This window comes from Ailuropoda melanoleuca, chromosome 2, assembly GCF_002007445.2.
Source record: "Ailuropoda melanoleuca isolate Jingjing chromosome 2, ASM200744v2, whole genome shotgun sequence".
NCBI lineage: Eukaryota > Metazoa > Chordata > Mammalia > Carnivora > Ursidae > Ailuropoda > Ailuropoda melanoleuca.
The window spans coordinates 119,672,357-119,694,029 of NC_048219.1; the positions used below are offsets into that span (position 1 = coordinate 119,672,357).

The 21,673-nt window shown below is 33.5% G+C and overlaps 1 protein-coding gene across 6 annotated transcripts in view; it reads left to right on the forward strand.

Moving 5' to 3' along the window:
• Positions 1-254: 254 nt before the first annotated feature.
• The window catches only part of MBD5 (methyl-CpG binding domain protein 5), a 448,730-nt gene continuing 427,311 nt past the window's right edge, over positions 255-21,673 (forward strand). For 5 of the 6 annotated variants that reach the window (XM_034654544.1, XM_034654540.1, XM_034654547.1 and 2 more), the window contains exon 1: positions 255-351. The gene's annotated coding sequence lies outside the window, so the exon portion shown is untranslated. The remainder of the gene's footprint in view (positions 352-21,673) is intronic. The other variant, XM_034654542.1, reaches the window with a different exon arrangement.

Below are 21,673 nucleotides of genomic sequence, written 5' to 3' on the forward strand. Positions count from 1 at the left end.
CCCCCCCCCCCCCCCCCCCCCCCCCCCCCCCCCCCCCCCCCCCCCCCCCCCCCCCCCCCCCCCCCCCCCCCCCCCCCCCCCCCCCCCCCCCCCCCCCCCCCCCCCCCCCCCCCCCCCCCCCCCCCCCCCCCCCCCCCCCCCCCCCCCCCCCCCCCCCCCCCCCCCCCCCCCCCCCCCCCCCCCCCCCCCCCCCCCCCCCCCCCCCCCCCCCCCCCCCCCCCCCCCCCCCCCCCCCCCCCCCCCCCCCCCCCCCCCCCCCCCCCCCCCCCCCCCCCCCCCCCCCCCTTTATTACCCTTTGTGTCATCCTCCACAGCTCCAGGGAAGGCACTCAAAAGTGGGGGGCAGGAAAGGTAAGTGTGTCTGTGGGGGCTTCATTGCCTTCCTCTGGCTCTGACTTTAACTCCGGGGCAACAGTAGCACCAAACCACATACGCAGTGGAGCTCCGGGGTGAGGAGGGGGTGGTGCTGGGGGGGGGAGTGAAGGAGGGGTTGGAGTGGGGAGGGGTGTGTGGGGTGGGTGCCCATCCTGTCAGAGGAGGAAGGGCACTTTTATTTTTATTTGCTGTTGTCAAAAGTGGTTTCTCTTCTCCAGCTAACATCTGATTGTGTCTTGCTCCAGTGGGGGAGAATACAAAAACAACCCCCTCCTTCCTCCAATGAGGCGCCAGGGAAAGAGACAGAGGCACACTTTCTAGATGTCACTTGAAAAAATTCATTTGGAGAGCTTTTTTCCTTTTTCCCCAGGAAAAGCTCCACTGCATTTGTTTCTGAGTGGGAAAATGTCGGGATCTGGATTGTATTGGAACTGCTTATCCATTTGTAGACCTGAGTGTTTTCCCCTTTTTGGTTCTGTATGTGATTTGGAAATTGACTTCAGTGTTGGAACAGACTTGATTGGTTTTTGCTTTCTGGGTTTAATTTTCCTTTTTTTTGTTGTTGTTGTGTCTGACTTGAATGGAAGATCTCAAATTTTTAGTTGATAGAGGCCTTTGGTTAGGTTTTGACTTGTATTACTGCTTTTTTTTGTTAAATGTTTGTTTCATATATCAGCATGTAAAGTTCAAAGCTTAAAATGCTCAAAGTTTAAATACCACCGGTATTATCTCTCCGTACATACGTTCTTGATATTTGTTTTCCATAAGACGAGAATATTAGCTATTTCCTAATTAATCTGGGTATTTTTCTAATCTTTGTAACTTGCCTGAGCAAGTAATCCCCATTGAAAACTTTATGTTGTTCTGGCTTCATGGAAGGCCAAACCTCTCCATCAATAGTTTGCTGGATTGGTACCACTTTCAGTTTTAACTGAATTATTTATTTAGTGTTGTAAATTGAGATGAGTTTTTCATCTCTTGAGGTACTGAACCAAATTGCTCACTGTACATGAAAGGAGACAAATTTCTAAAATACATTTTCATGAGTCAAATCATGAAGTCGTAGTTAGTATATTCATTGTAGTTAGACATAAATTGAAAGATAAATCCAGGTTTAGGTTTATAGAATAACAGTTTTCATAAAAATCACTATGGCTTTCAAATTCAGTGCTGTATTTTATTTTACAAATGCTGGAAAGTATATTTCCATTGTAGGCCTTTTACTAGGGCTTACATTGGAAAGTAGCATTTTGTTTCATACATACATTTCTTTATTCTTTCCTTGAAGATGGATGCACACATTCATATATACACTCTCTCTCTCTCTCTCTCACACACACACACACACACTCTCTCTCTCTGTCTCTCACACACACACCCTTTTTTGTAACTGCATTGGTATCTCTGATCCCATAATTTATGTCAGCAAAAAATATTCTTCTGTAAAGCAGCAATTTTATGATCAGACTGGTAATACGAAAACAGCAATTTGATCAAATAGAAAGGATTGAAGAAAAATAAATCTAGATGGATATATTCTTAAAACATGGTAATACTTTTAATTTTTTATTTTCTTGATGGTAGAGCCAAAACATAATGTGCTTCTATTTTAGTGGCAGAAACGCACTGCAAATGTAGAAACTTGTTCTGTAAAATTTTCATTAATGTGTGCAAAAGTAGACATTTAGACACGGAAAAAAGCTGTGTAGCAGTAAACAATATGGTCTTATTTCCCTCCTTTCTGTCATCGATTTGAACAATTTCTTACCTTTCTCTCAGGTGTAATTGGTGCACTTCAGCAGAAATCTGTGTCAGGTTCAAGTTTTTCTCCCAACATCAATACTAACTATTTCAGGTCCACCTAGGATTTCTTGTCCTCACCCTAATTCCTCAGCCATAACATAGAGGGAGAAAGTAGAACTTAGTGAAGAAATCAATTTTAAGTAAAGCAAATTGTGTATATAATTGGGTGGTAGTTGCCCCGGGTTGGCAGCTGAGTGAAAATTTACAGTCTTAAGTATAATACCTTTACTTAATTTATGTCTGCTTTTCTTTTGAAACTGTTCCTTTATCCCACCACTCCTAGGGTAGCTCTGCGTGGTTTGAGAATTCTGGACTTCCTCTAAGTGGGATAATGATTTATATTTAGACAACCTTTTTTTATTATGACTTATTTTTTAAACATTAAGACATTTTAGGACTGTAATTTTCATCTAAGTGATATCTTGGAGGTCACTTTATCCAGCAATTCATTTTCCGTATTGCTGAAGTTCAGAGAGCTTGAGGAACTTGCCTAGGTTCCAAGGCCTCTGAGTGGGTAGAGCATGGACCAGAGAACTTAGGTCTCTTAACATTCACTGTGCTATACTACCTCATTTTCTTTTGTCAGAAATGAAACTGTCATTCACAATTTTGTGTATACCACTTAGGGATTTTATATGGAGGCATATTATTCTAAGAATATTTAGGTAAATAGCTTTAAGCCAAAATTTTGTCTATTTATAATTCAATTATTTGTTGTTGATTTAAGAGGTACTGATTTCTCTCGTTCTGGATAGTTACTATTTTGCGAATTATTTCAGCTTTCCCTGATGCTTATTTTTTCTCTGCACTTCTAATTAATCAGTAAATATACTTCTTACTCTTGGATTAAAGACATATATATAAGAATGATGAATATTGTATTATAAACGTTTACCTGTTAGTCTTGCTCTGTGAACCACTTAAGACCAAGGATTTTTGTCATGTTAACATTTTATATCCCTCACAGCAGTGTCTGGTGCACAGTAGGCCCTACTGGTTGTTTGTCATAATTAATAATAGAGTTAGGCATGTTTGAATTTCTTTACTCCCATATGTGGGATTCCTTTCCTTTCTTCCTTTTTCCTTTCTTCTCCTCTCTGCTACAATTTCTCCACTACCATGAATTTTTAAATTTATTTTTACTGTAGCTCTTACTTTTTCTGTAAGCCAAGTTAAATCCCATTAACAATATAGTACTTATAGAAAGAAAAACATACTCCCTTTAATCCTTGTACAGGATGCAATTTTACAAAAGTAATTTATTTTTAATAAGAGATTTCAAAAAAAATTCCAATTAAAAATATACTAGCAAATGTTCAAGATACACTTAAATTTCATTTCATTGAGTGACAAGTGCAATAAGATATTGGAATGATTAGGCCACTTTTACCAGCTCTATAAAGCAACTGTTACTTAGGTGACATGTTTCCCTGACTTTGTTTTTTTGGTCCTTACCCAGACAATTATCAACTTTCCAGTTTTCTATGGATATGAAGATTTACTCCTAGTCATCACTGGGACCCCATGAAGTCAGCCAGAAAGCCTATGTCCAACTTATGTACCTTTGCAAACTTGTCTGGATTTTGAATGTATGTGCAAAACAGTTTGTATTTAGGTATTCGTTAAACATCTACTGAACATCTACTGTCTGTCAGGCACTGTGCTAGGCATCTGAGAATCAAGGATGGTCCCTACAGTTTAATGTGAAGAGATATTTTAATTGTATTCCACACATATATTGGTCATAACTTTATTTTGATGTTTTTTCCTAAATAAATTTTATATTAACTAAATGGATACTGTTAGGTGGAAAAATGCATGTTTAAGAAGGATTTTGCTGTATTTTATTAAAATAGAAAAATATAAAGAAAAATTTTCCACTTAATACTGTATTCTGGGGATTTCTATTCTGTATATAATTCATTAATTTTAGACCATAAAATTAGTTTATGTGGCTATCATTGCTAGTATTTTATTGATATATACTTTTATTTGAATATTATCAACCTTGTTCATTGAAATATCTCATTAAATTATTCCCCCCAAAATGCCAAATGTAAACTCTCCAAACTTAAACTTTTTTTTTTCTCAAAAGTAACTTTTTTTCTTTTACATTTCATATAACAGGTTATCTTTCATGGCTCATTGGAAGACATGGTACATTATCATTTTGATCATTTAGTTAATTTCTATAGTTTAAGCTAACAGTATAATTTAATTATCATGGAATAATTACAGTATATACTATTTAGGAGTTTTGGAATTTTCAGTGTGTACTAGATAAATTCCTCCAATAACCTTATTAGAAGCTTCCAGTTCTAGCTCTAAATTGATTAGTTGCAATTTTAAATCTTGATTATGTGATACAACTTCAGTAAAATGATTTGGAAGTTTCTTAGTTATGGATGTTTCAAAACCAAAGGATACTATCTTGGTTCCTATCATGGCTTTCATATGTAATTTAAAAATATATTAGAGAGAAATTTCCTGGATTTTCTTTGTCCCCCTTAAACTGTACTTTTTAGAATAATATTGATTCACAGTTTGAAAGGAGGGCCTCTCTTGCTGGTACAGTATCTTGTGAAGGTACATAGACGTCTGAAGGTCAATTTGGATCTTTTCCAAATTCATTCTTAACTTTTTATTCTAGTAATAATCATGGTTACCATTTATTCTAAGTGCCTAACACTGTGATAAATACACTGGTCCTGTGAACTTTGAACATTGTTCCCATATTACAAATGGGGAAACCTATTCTTGGCAAAATAGCATTTTACAGATAGGAGCAAAATAATCACGGTAAATTCATAACACTTTTTAAATTTAAAGCACAGTCACAGTAGCTTGTATTAGTCAGTAAGTACTCTGGTAAACATTAGTAAAATCATGGCCCCAGTAGCTTATTGCTAGAGTGATGGAAAATTTCTAAAAGTTTACAAGGACAGAAAAACAGTAAACAAACACAGTTCTTTATAAGGAACGTAGATGCAGACCAGTGTGCAACTTGAAATAAAATACACTTGACCCTTGAACAACACAGGTTTGAACTATGGGTTCACTTATATGCAGAATTCTTACAGTACTGTAAGTATACTTTTTCTGCCTTATGATTTTCTTAACACTTTTTTTCTCTAGCCGTATTGTAAGAGTACAATATGTAATGCATGTAACATACAAAATATGTGTTAATTGATTATGTTATCGGTAAGGCTTCTGGTCAATAGTAGGCTTTTAGTAGTGAAGTTTTAGGGGAGTCAGAACTTATACGGGATTTTCAGCTGCACAGAGGTCAGCACTCTCATTGTTCATGGGTCGGCTGTATACATAAAGTCAGTCTTCTTTCTGTATGGCAAAAATTACATTTAGGCTTTCCATATATTGAACTTCCTTTCTCTTGCATGGGTTACATTTAGCATTTTGTTAGGTGAATCTTGAAGGTTCTAACAATTCGTGACCCAATGAATATTTACTGTAAATATTAATGTAAATTTTTTAATGGAAAACCTCTACACAGAGGGAACATATATTGCCTAGTGATTGGGTGTGTATAGATACATATCTTCTGGACCCTGTACCTTATAAGATTTTCATAATTAGTACATTACACATATAGAATTGTTTAATGTACTCCTTTTTTTTTTTTTTAAGATTTTGTTTATTTATTTGACAGAGAGAGAGACAGCCCGCAAGAGAGGGAACACAGGCAGGGGAGTGGGAGAGGAAGAAGCAGGTTCCCAGCAGAGGAGCCTGATGTGGGGCTTGATCCCAGGACTCTGGGATCATGCCCTGAGCCGAAGGCAGACGCTTAACGACTGAGCCACCCAGGCGCCCCTAATGTACCCTTTTTAGTACTATGTAAAGTCAGAAATATTTTTAGTATGAGAATGGACAACTTGCTGGATTCTCTAGATACCTAAATTATTATATAGTTGTTCTTTAAAGCAGCTACTAAATTAAAAAATATTTGCCCCAGCTAACCAGATTTGCTTTTACATTCTTTGCTTCTGGTAGAAAAGAGTAATTTCTAAAAATTCAATGTTGTTAATCAAGTAATTTTCATATGCATCCTAAGTAAATACACATTCATCCTATATGCATAAATTGACTATATTATTCTATATATATAATATGCCGATGCATTATGACCTGTAGAATTTGGATATGTTTTTAAATGCTAAAGAATTCTCTGTAATCTATTATATTTCAGAGAGGAAACTTTAAACAAATTGGTTTTATTGCTTTAACGAATAATCTCAGTAATCAGTGGGATAGAGTAAGTCTGTGGTCTCAAATAGACCATATCCTTAGATAACCTAAAGGTGATTCCTAGGCAAAGGCAATACCTAAAGGTAAAGGTTGAAAGTAAAGATTCTAACTCATCATTGTTTCTGTTTTAGGTATTTCTATAATATCATGTAAGATTTCAGAAGTTGGAATGACTCATATAATTTTTCAGAGTGCCAGGGTGAGAACCAGGCTTGACATATATATATTAAGGTATATCTTCTAATATAGCTGCACATGGTGGAAAAGAAGATCACTAATGATATCGTACCTGGTGAAAAGCATATATTTCATACAAAGTTCTATGTAACTAATTCTAAATTGAGTCCTACTTCAGTTGGCCTATATAACCTTTTCTTAGAACTTGTAATTAAATTCTATGTTATTGAGTAATTTATTAGAACATATTGTTTTTTAAAGGACTCAAATGAGTTATATAAATCAGTCACCTACCTTGTAATGGTGAAAATTTTTGCACATCCATGCTTCGCTGAGTTGTTTGCCGACCAACCAAGATTTAAGCGATTAGAGGAAAGATTTCTCTATGGTGCTAGGGTTAAAATTTACATTCTTGTGCTCCCTTTTTTAAAATTTAAAGTCTGTATCTTGAAAGTTGGAAGTAAACCTAAAATGTTTCTTAAGGTTGACTGAATGCTAAATTATATTAAGATCTATCCTTATATCCAAAGCTATTATTTTTTATATACCTTGAGTCCAGAAATGTCTACTGATCGGTTGGGTGTTAATTAACTCAATCCATACATTCTTAATATTACTATCTAAAAATAATAATCTTGGCTGTATACATACAGTCACTAATGTTGGGGGAGGCAAGTATTCCACATTCAACAAAAGAAAAGTATTGATTTCTAAATAGCTTCTTTACTTGGAATATACTGATATAAAAAGCAGCTGCTGTGTAAGATAAAAAGGATTTTTACTTATTTGGAAAGTTAAATGTAAAGTTTATCATTAATGAATATTAAGCCAATATTTGGAAAGTCAAATACATGTTCCAGTAATGACAGAAATATAGAGACTATTTCTTAGCATTATTCCAAAATCATTTTCCTTCTCCCACATTTGTCACACAGGAGTTTGTGCTGAAGGATTTCTTGGCCATTTTAGAGACTGTAATCTAGTTAAAAGGTTTGTTTATACTTCCCATCTCTGTTCTGCTGATGGTATTAGAATGCAGGCCAGAGCCAGACATCTAACTGTTTATAACATTCAAACTTCAATTAAAGCTGCAGTGTTCAGTTCACTATATATCAGAAAGCTTTATACCAGCTACAAATATCACCAATAATTATGGCAATGATTTTGTGTAGCCATAGGCTTTCCTAAATCATGCCATTCCTTATGAATACTTTTTTCATTTGGGCGGTATTAACATTAATTCTTTCAGTGAAGTCTAAAAATGAAACTTATTTTCTACCAGAAGTAGAATAGCATTTCCTTCAGCAGTTTCTTTTGATAATAAAACCTAACAGCTTATATTATTACATATCTTATTTAAATGACCCATTTTAGTTGTTGTTTTTTAAATTAGTAAATTCTATAGTAGATGTGTTTGTTTGCTAATTGATTCAACTCCAGTTTCCAGTTTGAAGAGCATAGCAATATGTTGCCTATTAGAAAACAAAAGTAACAATCACATTACTCCAGTGTTATATGTATGGGAGGAGACTAGACCTACATAATACAGATTTTAATTTAATTTTATGTTGCTTTTCTGGTCTGCTGCTCCTGCTGTTTGTGATTTCTGTGTTCTTAGTATGTTGGTAAACTGTTTTAAAAGGTTGTTTTCTTGTTTTGTTTCGTTTCGTTTTTTTTGTTGCTCTTAAGAATTCTTTAAAAACATTTCTTCGGCAGCTTCAATGTTTTTGTGCAGTCTACCTCATTGATTTAGAAAATGAGTTATATGTGTATGTGTTTAATTTTTCTAATGAGTAGGCAAATTTGCTATATTGTTTTCTCTTTTTATAAACTAAATTTTACTTTTTACTAATTTTGGACCTTGATTCCTAAATGTGTACATTCTTTATGTACATACATATATTTTTTATTAAAATACAAGCTTATAAGAGGTTTAAACATTTAAGGAAAGATGAAAAATCATATTAAATTCAATGATTACTTGCTAAAATGCTTTTAATTAAAATATATTATGATGGAAAAAACTACATTACTCATTTCCCAGGCACTGAAAGAAATGATTCATTTATTTTGAAATTTTATAAGAAAGTTAAAAAATGCTACCTGTGGTCTCTGAGGATAAGAACTACCAACAACCATGCAAAATTTGGATTTGTAAGCTAAAAAAATCATGGAAAGATCTCTAAGATAAGCTAAATTGAAAATGTGTGACAAAAAATATGTACACTATGATCCCATTTATGTAAAAAAATGCACACAGAATAATATGCATGTATTATATAAGACTATATACTTATGTACATATAATACATATGTCATATCATGTGCACATATATTTATAAAATAAAAAATGTATAAGATATGTCTTATGTTTATGTAAATACATTAAGAAAAAGTCTGGAAAATATGTAGCAAATTATATCCTTGGTTTATAGAAAGTGTGTAAGTGGGATGCTGGAAGATTAAGAACTCTTATAATTTGTATACTTTAGCATTACTTGGATTTATTTTTAACAATAAGTTTATATTCATGTAGTAATTTTATAATGGAAAAATATGATTACGTATTAAAGGAATGAGAAAAGGAATGATACAGGAAAATTGCAGTCCTATCACCTAATCGTCACATGAATATATCCCTTGAATACCTTGAAGAGAATTGAGTATTGGCTAACAATCATCATAGCTTGATACAGAATAAAGTCTGTTAGACTGATCTAATCTTATCTAACAGGGTGAAAAGTGTAGTCAGTTGAGGGAGGAACAATGGATATAATCTATCCTGACTTTGAAATACTTCGCTTCTTATTGCAAAATACATTTCTCACTTACCTGGGAAAATATTGACTAGGGAACTGATGGTGAAGAATGTCAGTTACAAAGTGGTGACAATAAGTCAGTTTTAGTCTGAGATAAGATATATGTTGGACCTAAGATAGACTCTTATTATTTTAATCAGTGCTCCAAATTATATGCTCGTTCAAAATACAGATGGCATAGTCACTTAACATTTTTATAATTTTTCTGTATTCAGGTTGTGGTTTGATTAGAAGACAAAGATAAAGCAAGTTTTTAAGATTAAGTCTTTTTTTTAAAGTGTCTGAAGCATGTACTTGGAAAACACTTCAGGAGCTTTTGTAAAATAACATTAAACTGAGTATGAAAATATGCAGAGTAAAGAAGCAATTAGAATTCTGTAGAGTTAATCACAGTGGCTTCTTGGGAGGACATGAGTTAATCAGAGTTTAGGTAGAGGAGAAATCGTAGGTTGGTTCAGGAGAGAGTAATTCAAGTTAAGACAAAGCTAGCAATGCAATGAAAAGATGGGGAAGCTTATTTTTAGTAGCTTGAAAGCTACGATTAAAATTCAAAATAACCTGGTAAATTAAAAAAGGGGTTAGAAATAATATACCTTGCATTTATGTTTTTAACACTTTATTTCCAAGAATGCAGATTAGAAAAGAAATAGGGAAAAAATAACTTGCATGAAACATAGGAAAGTGAACAGTTCTTTGCAATTATAACTGGAAAATTTGTCAAGAGTCTAAAGCAAGTATATTCTGAATGAGTTGGAAATGAAACACTATGTAGTTAAAACAGGAAAAATTTATCCAAGGATACTAGCTGAGGTTCTTTTTCCTTTTATAATTAAAATTAATACCCAAGTTGGTCCCCAGGATCAATAGTAAATAGTATACAATTAAAACTATGAATCTTATATATAAGTTCTAAAAATAGCAAAGGTATACTTTGTTTTCTCCATTTACTTAAGTTTTATTTGCATCTGGCATAATTTATTTCCAGCTGGCCCCATCATGTCAATTACCATTCCCCCTATTCCTACCATCACAAATTGAACTTTTTTTCTCTGAAAAATGTCAGTTTTAAAGAGTTCTATCAAATATGGCTCTGTATTGTTTTCACTTGAAAAATCAGTGATTTTTCTCTTATGTAGGGGTCATTGACTCAGTATTCATTATCTCTCTCTCTCTCTTTTTTTTTTTTATCCGTGGTTGGCCAATGTCTTTTTTTCAACAAATATATGTTGAAACCTATTATGTGCTCACTGGAACAGTGACCAAAAATAGACGTGGATCTTGCTCTTCTAGACTTATCCTAGAGATATGGATATTAATCCAATAATCATATAAATAAGTGCAAAGTTGGAACTATTCCAATTGCTGTGGAGAGATACATGGTATTTAATATGAGCGCTTTTAGAAGAAGAATTTAACTGATCATTGGGATCAAGGGAAGTTTGTTTTTGTTTTTTGGTGAAAGCGTTTAGTTTTCTGAAATCTTGATGAATTAGTTAACTTGATCAAGAGGGAGAAAAGTTCTCTAGAAAGAAGATTCGAATAGTATGTACAAAGGTACCAAGGAGGGAGAGAGCATAGTACCTAACATTAAATGATGGTCAGAATGACAGAAATTGTAAGAACTAGGAAGTGCATATTAAAAGGTGATGCTAGAGATTTATGTAGGAATCAAACTGCAAGATATTGTAGGCCAATGTTTTCTTTACCCTTAGGATTAATATTTATACTTAGACTAATATTCTTTATGCTCAGTGCAAAAACTTACTACTACTTATAAAAGGGTTGTGTTATAAGAGTTCATTTTTATTTCACCTTAAACTCACAGTGCTTTTTCCCATGGAATCATGGTTATAGTGGTCAGGTCGTATAAAACCCCTTTAACACAGAAAACAATAGAAAGTAGTGACCATAACATTGTGCCTTAAACACAAGTAGGTAGAGGCTAGAAAAGAAAAGCAAGAAAGGGAATTAAAATGAATATGTATTCAAGAAAATATCCTGGGTGTGACTGACTGACTTGTAAATAATGAAGAAAAAGAAAAAGCCTTCAAGTGTGCTAGGCTGGTGTAGGATATCATAGCAAATGATCTTAAGGCACATATTCAGTGGGACAACTTGAAAAGACCTTTAACTGGCACCTGGATATATCACATTGTGATATCTGGAGCAAACCAAGAGAGACAGAGTAGAAGACAATATTCACAAATTGAGTATGCTGAATCTAGGGTGTGTTTGTGTTGATGTTATTAGAATACAAAATTTTTTTTAATTCCGTTAAGAAAAGCAAACTTACAAACTAATCACAATACAGTGCCAACTTTATTTTGATTATCTTTAAATTAATTTATATAGTCAGAATTAATTATAAATTATTAAGTTCCATTAACTATTTCAGGCCTCAATATTATCCTTGAAAATATGATGTATCTCGATTGGAATAGTAGTTTTAAAGACAAAGTTGAAGAAATTTAATTTTTAATTGTTATTTTCCATTTAACTTATATTGCTGATAAAATATATTCATGTTGATCTTTAAGTTTTAAGCCTCTTTGAACAACAATTTCTGTGCTACGTAATAAACAATCTAATTAATAACAAAAGTTCAAGAAATGCCCCAAATACTAGAGCATTATAAAAAGTGGGTTAAGTCACTTGAATTTTATTAAGGCCAAAATGTCGCAAAGATGTGTTAAATTGTAAGGATGATGTAAAATATATACAAGGATTCATCGAATAGACAAGGTGCATCACATTACTGTTGGTTGATGAATTCTGCCAGTGCGTCATCCATCAGGTTGATTTTGAATTTAACTTTCTGGCATTCTCAGAAATGGCAGACCATGCTTCTAAAGCAGGTTAACATCTGAAATTAAAAACTGCAGAATTGAGTTTAGTGCTGCTTTATTCACTTACTTGCTTTTTTACTAATTTATAGGACATTCTTACTGAGACGCTATCACTAGCGTTGGTTTATTTTTCATACAGTGTCTAGCAGACCACTTATGATTTCATTCATAGAACATAAGTGTTTGGGAAGCTTATTAGTGTTGAAAAGATGGTTTCCAAAATTTATTGAATAACTCTAGGGGGTCGGGATACCTTTTAAACAGAAGTGAAGAATCACTTGGGAGTTGTTTAGGGATTGACATGTTCCTTGTTTTACACCTTCCTACTTGTCTTTCTGTCTAAGTGTATTCCAGAGATCCCTAGTTCTGTGATAAGCTGATTGGTATGAGACATACCCCACTGAAGTTCCTTTATCAAATAAAGTTTAGACCGTAAGAATTATGATTAAAGAATGCTGGATAGGAATTTTTACTGCAGTAGTAATCACTAACATGTATTGAGTGCTTCCTTTTTGACACTCACTTTGCTAAGCATTTTACATACATTATCTTATTTAATACCCTTAACAACCAAAAAAAAAAAAATTGGAAGTATATTCTTCATATAATATCACTGCTTATAAGTACCATTGGCATAAATTCTGTTAAGAACATAAAAGTGAAAAAAAAACATAAAAGTGAGACAAATACCATTTTAACCTGATATAACCTTTGCTTTGGAAAAGGAAGATTATGAAATTTATGCTTAAAATTAAATATTGAATTTAATAGTGTATTTCTATATATTTTTATCTTTGGAATGAACTGTGTAATTTTTTATTTGAGTGTAGTTGACACATTATGTTAGTTTCAGGTATGTAACATTGATTCAACAACTCTATACGTTATGCTCACTGCAAGTGTAGCTACCATCTGTGACCATGCAACGCTATTAGAATGCCATTGCCTATATTCCCTATGCTTTACCTATTATTCCTGTGGTTTATTCATTCCATAACTGGAAATTGGTTGGATTTCTATATACTAACAGTGAAGTAGCAGAAAGAGAAATTAAGAAAAAAGTTCCATTTACAATTGTACCAGAAAGAATAAAACACCTAGGGATACACTTAACCAAGTAGGTGAAACACCTGTACTCAGAAAACTATACAACACTGATGAAAGAAATTGAAGATGATACAAACAAATGGAAAGATAACCCATGCTCATGGGTTGGAAGAATTAATATTGTTAAAGTGTCCATACTACCCAAAGCAATCTACAGATTCAGTTCAATCCTCATCAAAATACCAACAGCATTTTTCACAGAACTAGAACAAATATTACTGAAATTTGTATGGTTTCACAAAAAACAAACAAAAAAAGCAACAACAAAGATGCCCAAATAGCCAAAGCAATCTTGAGAAAGAAAAACAAAGCTGGAGGTATCACAATTCCAGAATTTCAGACATACTACAAAGCTGTAGTATAACTAGAGTATTCACAGATGATCAATGATAACCATAATTTTTTTATTAATAAGGAAAAACTTTTAGAGCTTCAGAGACAGTCCTGAGTTAGAACAGTGGCTCCATATACTGATTGTATAGTATGCAACCTTTGGTGAGCTGGTAAGGTTCTGAATTTGAGGTTATCTGTAAAATTTATATAATGACTCATTTCTCACAGAGTTGTGACTATTAAAAAGTGCATATGAAGTCCTAGCATGTTGCAGACAATCACTAAAATTTAATTTCCTTTCCTTTTCTTTCTCTGCTTCTATTAGTAATAACCATGTTTCAGAATCTTTGTGAAATTATGAAATAATTTAAATTTTTCTCCTTTTTTAAAAAATAAAATTATCCATTATTCCTAAAAATATTTTAAAACTTTCTCTGAAATTTTACACATGGACCTGATCTACTCTTATCTTTTTGCTTTCCTGCACTTAGCTAATAAAATGGGCACCTATAAATATTGTGGAACTCAGATATTAGAGAAATTTGAATAAATGGTCACACTTCGTTAATTTAAATATTCTACTCCTAGCTAATGCAGTGTTTTTGGTAATTTTTAAGTGCAATAAAATGTAAATAGGTTACTTTTCTTTATCTAGTTTCCCCACATTAAATAGGCAGTATTAAAAAAAAAAAAGTTAAGAGGGGGGCGTCTGGGTGGCGCAGTCTTTAAGCATCTGCCTTCGGCTCAGGGTGTGATCCCGGTGTTGTGGGATCGAGCCCCACATCAAGCTCCTCTGCTAGGAGCCTGCTTCTCCCTCTCCCACTCCCCCTGCTTGTGTTCCCTCTCTTGCTGGCTGTCTCTCTCTCTGTCAAATAAATAAAATCTTTTAAAAAATAAAATAAAATTAAAAATTAAAAAAAGTTAAGAGCCTGGGCTTCAGAGCCTGGCTGTCTGGATTCAAATCCTCATTCTACCATTTCCTATATGTATGATGTTCTCAATTTCCTCATTAGTAAAATAGGTGTAACAATTGTGTCCACCTAGGGGTTATCTGATAAAAGATATATATATACACGTGTGTGTGTGTGTACACGTATATATGTATATATGCACCTTTAAATATGCCTGGCACATGTTTCTAAAAGTATTATCTGTTCTAGTGATTATATGTGTTGTCTGTATATTAGTCGTAATATTGAAAAATTGGTGACTTAAATGTCATGGTGAGTGTCTAACTTGGTAGTTTCTCATTTGGCAGAATAAAACAAATTCAGTTTAACTTAACGAACCAGTTGAAAATTATGTCACACTTTTATATTTTCCCAATTCTTTACATTACTTTTAAATTTTTGATCTTCTTGTTGAAAGATAGTGGGAAAAACATCCCCATTGTTTCCTGTAAAGAAACAGACATACAGAAAGTGCAGACCTTTTAAAGCATGGCACTGGAAAAGTCAGTAGAAAGACTAAATTAGAATTCAGAATATTTCATGTGCCAGTATTTTGAGCCAAGCTATGTCTACTCCTTATTAAGTGTTCAAACAACAAACCTATTAGTTGGCAAAATGAATAAAATAAATGTTAAAGTTATATTATTCTGTTCTTCAAAAATTTTATTGGCTTGTGTTTCCTTTGGATGTATCCTCTTAAGTTTTATTCACTGAAAACTTATATAGAAAAAAATGTTTTAAATGGGATTAGATTAATTATATCTCTTTGGATATATAAGGATTGAATATTTTTTTTTAAGTTATCAGTGGCTTCTCACCACCACCCCCAATGAACTAGTTCAAAAACTCCTTCCCTATTTCTCATATTATCAGTGTTCTCATACTATATATTATAGGTTCAATGTGCTTTTCCAAGCGGTCCTAGAAACTTAACCATCATTGTTAATATTTAGTTTCTATGAAAAACAATTCCAAGTTTCAGAGAATAAATTATTATTTTACAGTTAACTTTTGAAGAGCACTAGGATTATAAGAATGGCATATTTCTATAAAGATACATTACAGGAACATTAAAAAGTTGTTTTTTCTTGTTTAAAATATTATGTAGTGTCTATAATTCATCAATTTAAGAAAGTGATAAACAGTTTTGTTGGGGTCTAAAAAATAATAACTGGTGATGACCAAAAGACTCAGAATTATTTATTTTGAGAGATCTGTAAATGATTTGTTAGACAAATAAGTAATAGAAGAGTATCTAATATCAAATTTGTAATTATTGTTCATAGTAGCTTAAGAGGTAAGATTATGTAAAATAATTTATTATGAATTTTCTTTTTTAAAATAGCAAAACTTAAAATTTAGTATTCCATTCTAATAATTTGCAAACATTTATTTACATAAATGCCACTTACATTATAGAAAATTAAAGATAGTTCCATATGTTTCTAAAATAGCAAGATACTAACTCAAAGGCACAATAGCCTTGCTGCCTTCCACATGAAATAATGTTTGAATTTTGTAAACAAGTTCTACAAAATGTTTGTCTCTCTCTCTCTCTTCTCTCTCTCTGATATTTTGATACATTAATTCTGCTGATTGAGGGCATAGACTCAGGGATCCAATCACCTGATAACCTAGTCTGAAACTCAAATTACTTTTTAAATCCTGATGTGATTAAACTACTTTTAAGTTTCTGCTAAAAAATACCAAGCTATGTTTAAAGTCTTTAAGTTCTGGCTTGTGAAAAGAATTATTCTCTTTAAATGAGATTGCTGTGGACATTTTAGGTTATTAAGGCTAGCATCAGGTGCTAAGGGACATCAAATCCTGACTCAAGGGAGCAATAATATTTTTAAAAGCAGGAATTTTTCTGAGAGAAAGCATACATTGTTGTGTTTATACTTACTATATAAGTAGTTAGGTTAAGAGGGACCTAGGACTCAAGAAACAATCTTGGGATTTTCATAGTGGTATATAGAAGCATAAATATTCATTCATTCAGTTACTTGTTCTACGATTAATATTTGCTATATGTCAGTTATTCAGCAATAAATAAGACAGGCAGGGACCATGGCATTTAAGAGCAATCAACATTAAAAAGTTTCAGGTACTTAGAGAATGGATATATGACTTGAATTCTAAGACAGGCATTTCTAGGTGATAATAATAAAGTCATGTAATTTTCAACCTCTTAGTTTTATTGGTGAAGAAATAGAGACCCATGCCAGAAAAGGTAAATGGTTTATCCAAGATCATATAGCAAGTGGTATATCTAGGACTGAAGTCCCCTGCCTTCTGGTCTATCTATATTTGCCACTTGGGTTAAAATAGGAAGCTGAAAGAGAAGAAAGGCAAGGTGCCTAGCAATTTGGACCATCCACTTTGGGCTTGAACATAATTAATGTAATATGAGAAATTATACTTTTTAAACTTATTTATTTCTTTGTGCTTGTTTGTACTTTATTTGAATTTCTTTAAATTTCCTTTGGTTCTCCTTTAACATTTCCTTAAATAGTTCTTCAGGGTTTTGCTATGTCCATATTTGTACAAAATTTTTAAAAAGGAACTCTGTGCCCCTGGAAACCACTTATGTTGGTTCTATGGTTCCTGAAGCTCTTGTCCGCTGTAACTTTTTAGGGGTATATTTGGGGTTTTTTCTCAGTAAATAAAGTTGCTTACTTTAATTACCTTGAATTTGCTAAACTATAGTATACATGTTGCTGGAAAAAAAGAAAAACAGGATGGTGTAAGATTAAAGACACAATTTGTTCTGGGACGCTTTTGATCTAACACTGGTTTGAAATCCTGTTCCCATAGACTAATCCTGGATATGTCTGATAAGAAAGGCTTCATAATAAATTATCAAAGGTTTTCCAATTACAAATAAAGTTTTGATTAAACTAATAAATAAGTTACAAGGATTTGTATAAAAGTTATATGGTTTCATCTTTGTTTCCATTGTAATTTTTGTATCTGTTTTTCAGTGTTACCGTTCCAATTCCTTTAAGTTAGCAAAAAGTTTGATTTTTTTCTTAAGGATATTAAATAGAAAAACTAAGTACACATCCTAGTAACTTACTTTGACTTGGGGACAATAAAAGCACAATTATAGGATCACATTTGAGAAGTAAATAAAGTGTTTGAAAGTTGAGTCTGCAAAGCCAGACATAGTAACAACAGGAAGCATCCCACCTACAATGCATATGGTAAAGGAGAAGGATGGCGCAACAGACAAAATACCTGGGACTTAAAAACACATATTCTGCTTTACAACGTTAGATACATCATCTCAGAAATAATAATACTGTCTTTCATCCAGATATCATGATATGAACATATTTTTATTTATAAGAAAACTTTTTTAAAGTATCTACTTCATATTTATACATTATGTATAGTTAGGTTATAATGTTTCCTGTATGTTTTATATTTTGGGGGGTATATATTTGTGCTTTTGCCTCTGAGGAATACATACTATAGTCACTTTATTTTGCCAAATTTTAATAAATTTGTTACATGAAAAATTGAACCTATAAAGCTATAAAGTAAATGATGAAAAGTTTTCACTGAAGAATTCCTTTAAATAGAAAGCTCTTCTGATGTACTTAACTGTTTTTAATATCACTTCCTACCCTGGACTAAAAGAGATACAGGAAAACTCAATGCTGAAATGTCAGAAGCCACTGCTGCTTAAATAGTAATCAGAAATGAGGGTAAAACATTTCTGAAATTTTAATAATAAACTAATGAAAAAATATTCTGCATACTCCATTTGCATCTAACTTCTGAATATATTCATTTTATTGAGTTACTACTGTATATTCTCTAATTTTGTTGTCTTTGAAATTTATACAGTCTATATGAAAATAATATAAGGAAAAAGGATTTTATATGTAAAAATGATATCATGTGAGTATCAAATAAGCAGAAGAACACTGGATTGTTAGTTATGTTTCAAAATATTTAATTGTTTGGGTATGTGCTATTGCTTCTCATTTAATAAAAGGGAATCCAGAGGTCTATAATATTCAGCTATTGTCTGGTTCAATATTTAATCAGAGTACCCTGCTGATGGGTAATATCTTCTTTAAAATGATGAGTAAGTTCATGTCCATTAAATGTGAGCAGATGGTATATGTGCAGTTAAGTAGCCAGTCCTATGATTCTGTTTCTATATTTCTGTAATCTAATTAATTAAAACTAACATGGTTAATTTGTAAATTTAATGGTATTCATAATCGTTGAAATTCATAATTAGGCAAATATAATAAATAATTGCTCTAAATGACAATAATAGTGTTTTTTTAATATAGCCATGTTTTTCTATTTGTCCAAACACCAGTATCAGTTTTTATAACATATTTCAATCTTTATCATATATATATATATATACATCCATTATTGATTAATTGCTTATCCCATTCTTAACAGTTTGCCCTATCAAAGCAATACTTTTTGTATTTGCACACCCTTCTTTCTCCTAGATCCAAGATAGTGTTTCTAATGGATGCACGTTAAAATCATTAAAAACAACCCCTAACATTTAAATCAGAATTTCTGAGAATGAGGATCCTGGTATTGTTACTTTTAAAAGTTTCTCAGATGATGGTAAAGTGCAACCAGTGTCGAGAATTATTGTTTTAGGGCTAAGGTCTGCTAGGTTAACATTCTCATGCCTTGCTCTTGAGAGATCCTTAAGCACGAGGTTCACAGGTTGCTAGAGGGCTGATGGCACTGCAGAATCTAGACTCTTAACTTGTTTTTGGACTGACACTAGGATGTGATGAGGAATTCCTGTGAGGGTGGCTTCTGGATCCTCAGCTCTAGTTGCTTACGCTAAGGCAGGATAGCTGAGAGCACTCCTCATGGCTCAGCCTAGGGAAGAATTAGGAGAGGGGCCTTCTGACTGGGGAGGTGAAATTGAAGTGAGTTGAGAAGTTCAGGAAAGTGATAGTTAAAAATAGCCAATTATATAGACATTCATGTCCAGAAGTTCCTTGAAATGGACCTCTAAAAGAGGTACCCCCTTGCAGTAATGAATGGTCTTTCTTAGGGAGAAAGATGAGAACTGGGTATTAACAGACTCCTCTTGAACAGTGCTCCCCCTCGTCCCAGTGCACGTATGCACACTCACAAATATCATACACACTGTCACGGTTATTCTAAATCAAGTATGGTCTCACATGTTTTGATGCAGAAATTGATTACTGAGGCAAAAGATTCTTCCTTGTCTCCACTGCCTTCTGCTTTCCCACTCTCTAAAAGCATAAACAAAAAACGTTTAATACCTGTTGGCTTGTACTTGAAATTCCTTAAGTGGAACGGATTTTCTCCTTAAACAGAGGTGAAGGAAGCATACACATTGCCCTTTTCTCACAGGATAATGTAGTCTTTTAACAAGTTGAATGTGTCTTTATCCTTTCCTGTATTTTACTCTGAGAGAGAAGGAAAGGATAGAAAAGCTCTGGCCACTAAAGGAGATGGCTCACTTCCTGGTTTGCTGCATATCTTTCACTGTGAACAGATACATAAAAGATATGTACAAAAATACTGTTAGCCTTCTTAACCTCAGGTGAGCAGTTGAGTTGCAGACAAGTGATTAGCATATAATATTCTTCTTAAAAATGCAGAATTTCTCTTTTATAAGAATCTATGTGTATTAAAAATAGTAAATACCATTATAATAAGAGTTATTAGGTGGATGTTACCATAGCTCAGAAAAAATATTTTCTTCCTTTTTTCTACATAATAGTCATTAGAATAACTAAACATCTATATCCTTTCTTGGCAATTTTTCCTACCATTTATTTTTAGTGCCTAAATAACACTTTAAAGTTAAATCTTCCTTTACATGACTGATGAGAATCATATGCCTCTATGAGGAAGAAAAGGGGTGTATGACTTAGAGATAAAACATTTCTTACAGCTATGAGTAAGCCATAGGCAACTTCAAGTAAAAAGCCAAAGAGCCCCCCCTTTTTTAATAATGTCATTGGATACCTAAAGTTATTAACCTCTCAAAAACAAGGACAATATTTAAAATTTTACATTATCAAGGCACATTACATTATTTTTTTGAAAAAGCTATACATTTCCTTTAAAATCTATGTTAAATAAAGAGTAAAATGAAATTTATCTTAACAAATCTGGGAAGATGAGGAAGGAGCCACACACACAAGAAATTGAAACCCTGCAAATAAGAGAAGTTGTAGATCTCAAAATCTTTTGGAAAGAAAACAGTGATGTTTGATAAAGTTCCTGTTCTAGCGTTTGGTAATTTTTATAAAAATTGCACAGTGGTGACTGCCTCTAAAGATAAAAAAGGAAAAGGAGGCCAGACTAGTAGTGCTAAAAGAAACCTTAGCAAGGTGTGGGAATCCCATTGCTGGCCAAGGATTATTTTACTGGGGCTTCAGGGCATCTTCAGGCAAGGTGACTTTTGCCCTTTTGTGGGTCTTGGCTCCCTTTGAAAATCTGTTAAAAGTATTGGACCCTCAAAGGAGGGTATCAATGAAAAACTCTGTATGACTTTTTTTTTTTAATTTAAATTCAATTAGCCAACGTATAGTACTACATCATTAGTTTTTGATGTAATGTTCGATGATTCATTAGTTGCGTATAACATCCAGTGCTCATCACATCATGTGCCCTCCTTAATACCCATCACTCAGTTATCCCATCCCCTCCACCCACCTCCCTTCTGAGACCCTCAGTTTGTTTCCTGGAGTCAAGAGTCTCATGGTTTGTCTCTCTGTCTGATTTCTTCCCATTCAGTTTTCTCTTCCTTCCCCTGTTGTCCTCCTTTTGACCTTCTTTATGTATCAGGGAGTTTATGAATCTGCTGAAGACTAATCATTAACCCCCTAGACCACCTGCTTCAGAAGCACCTGAGTTGCCTATTTAAACTGCACACTATACCCAAACCTACTGTATTGGAATTTCTAATGACTTGGCTTCTGGAATCTGCATTTTAAGAGGAATTCCCACATGATTCTTC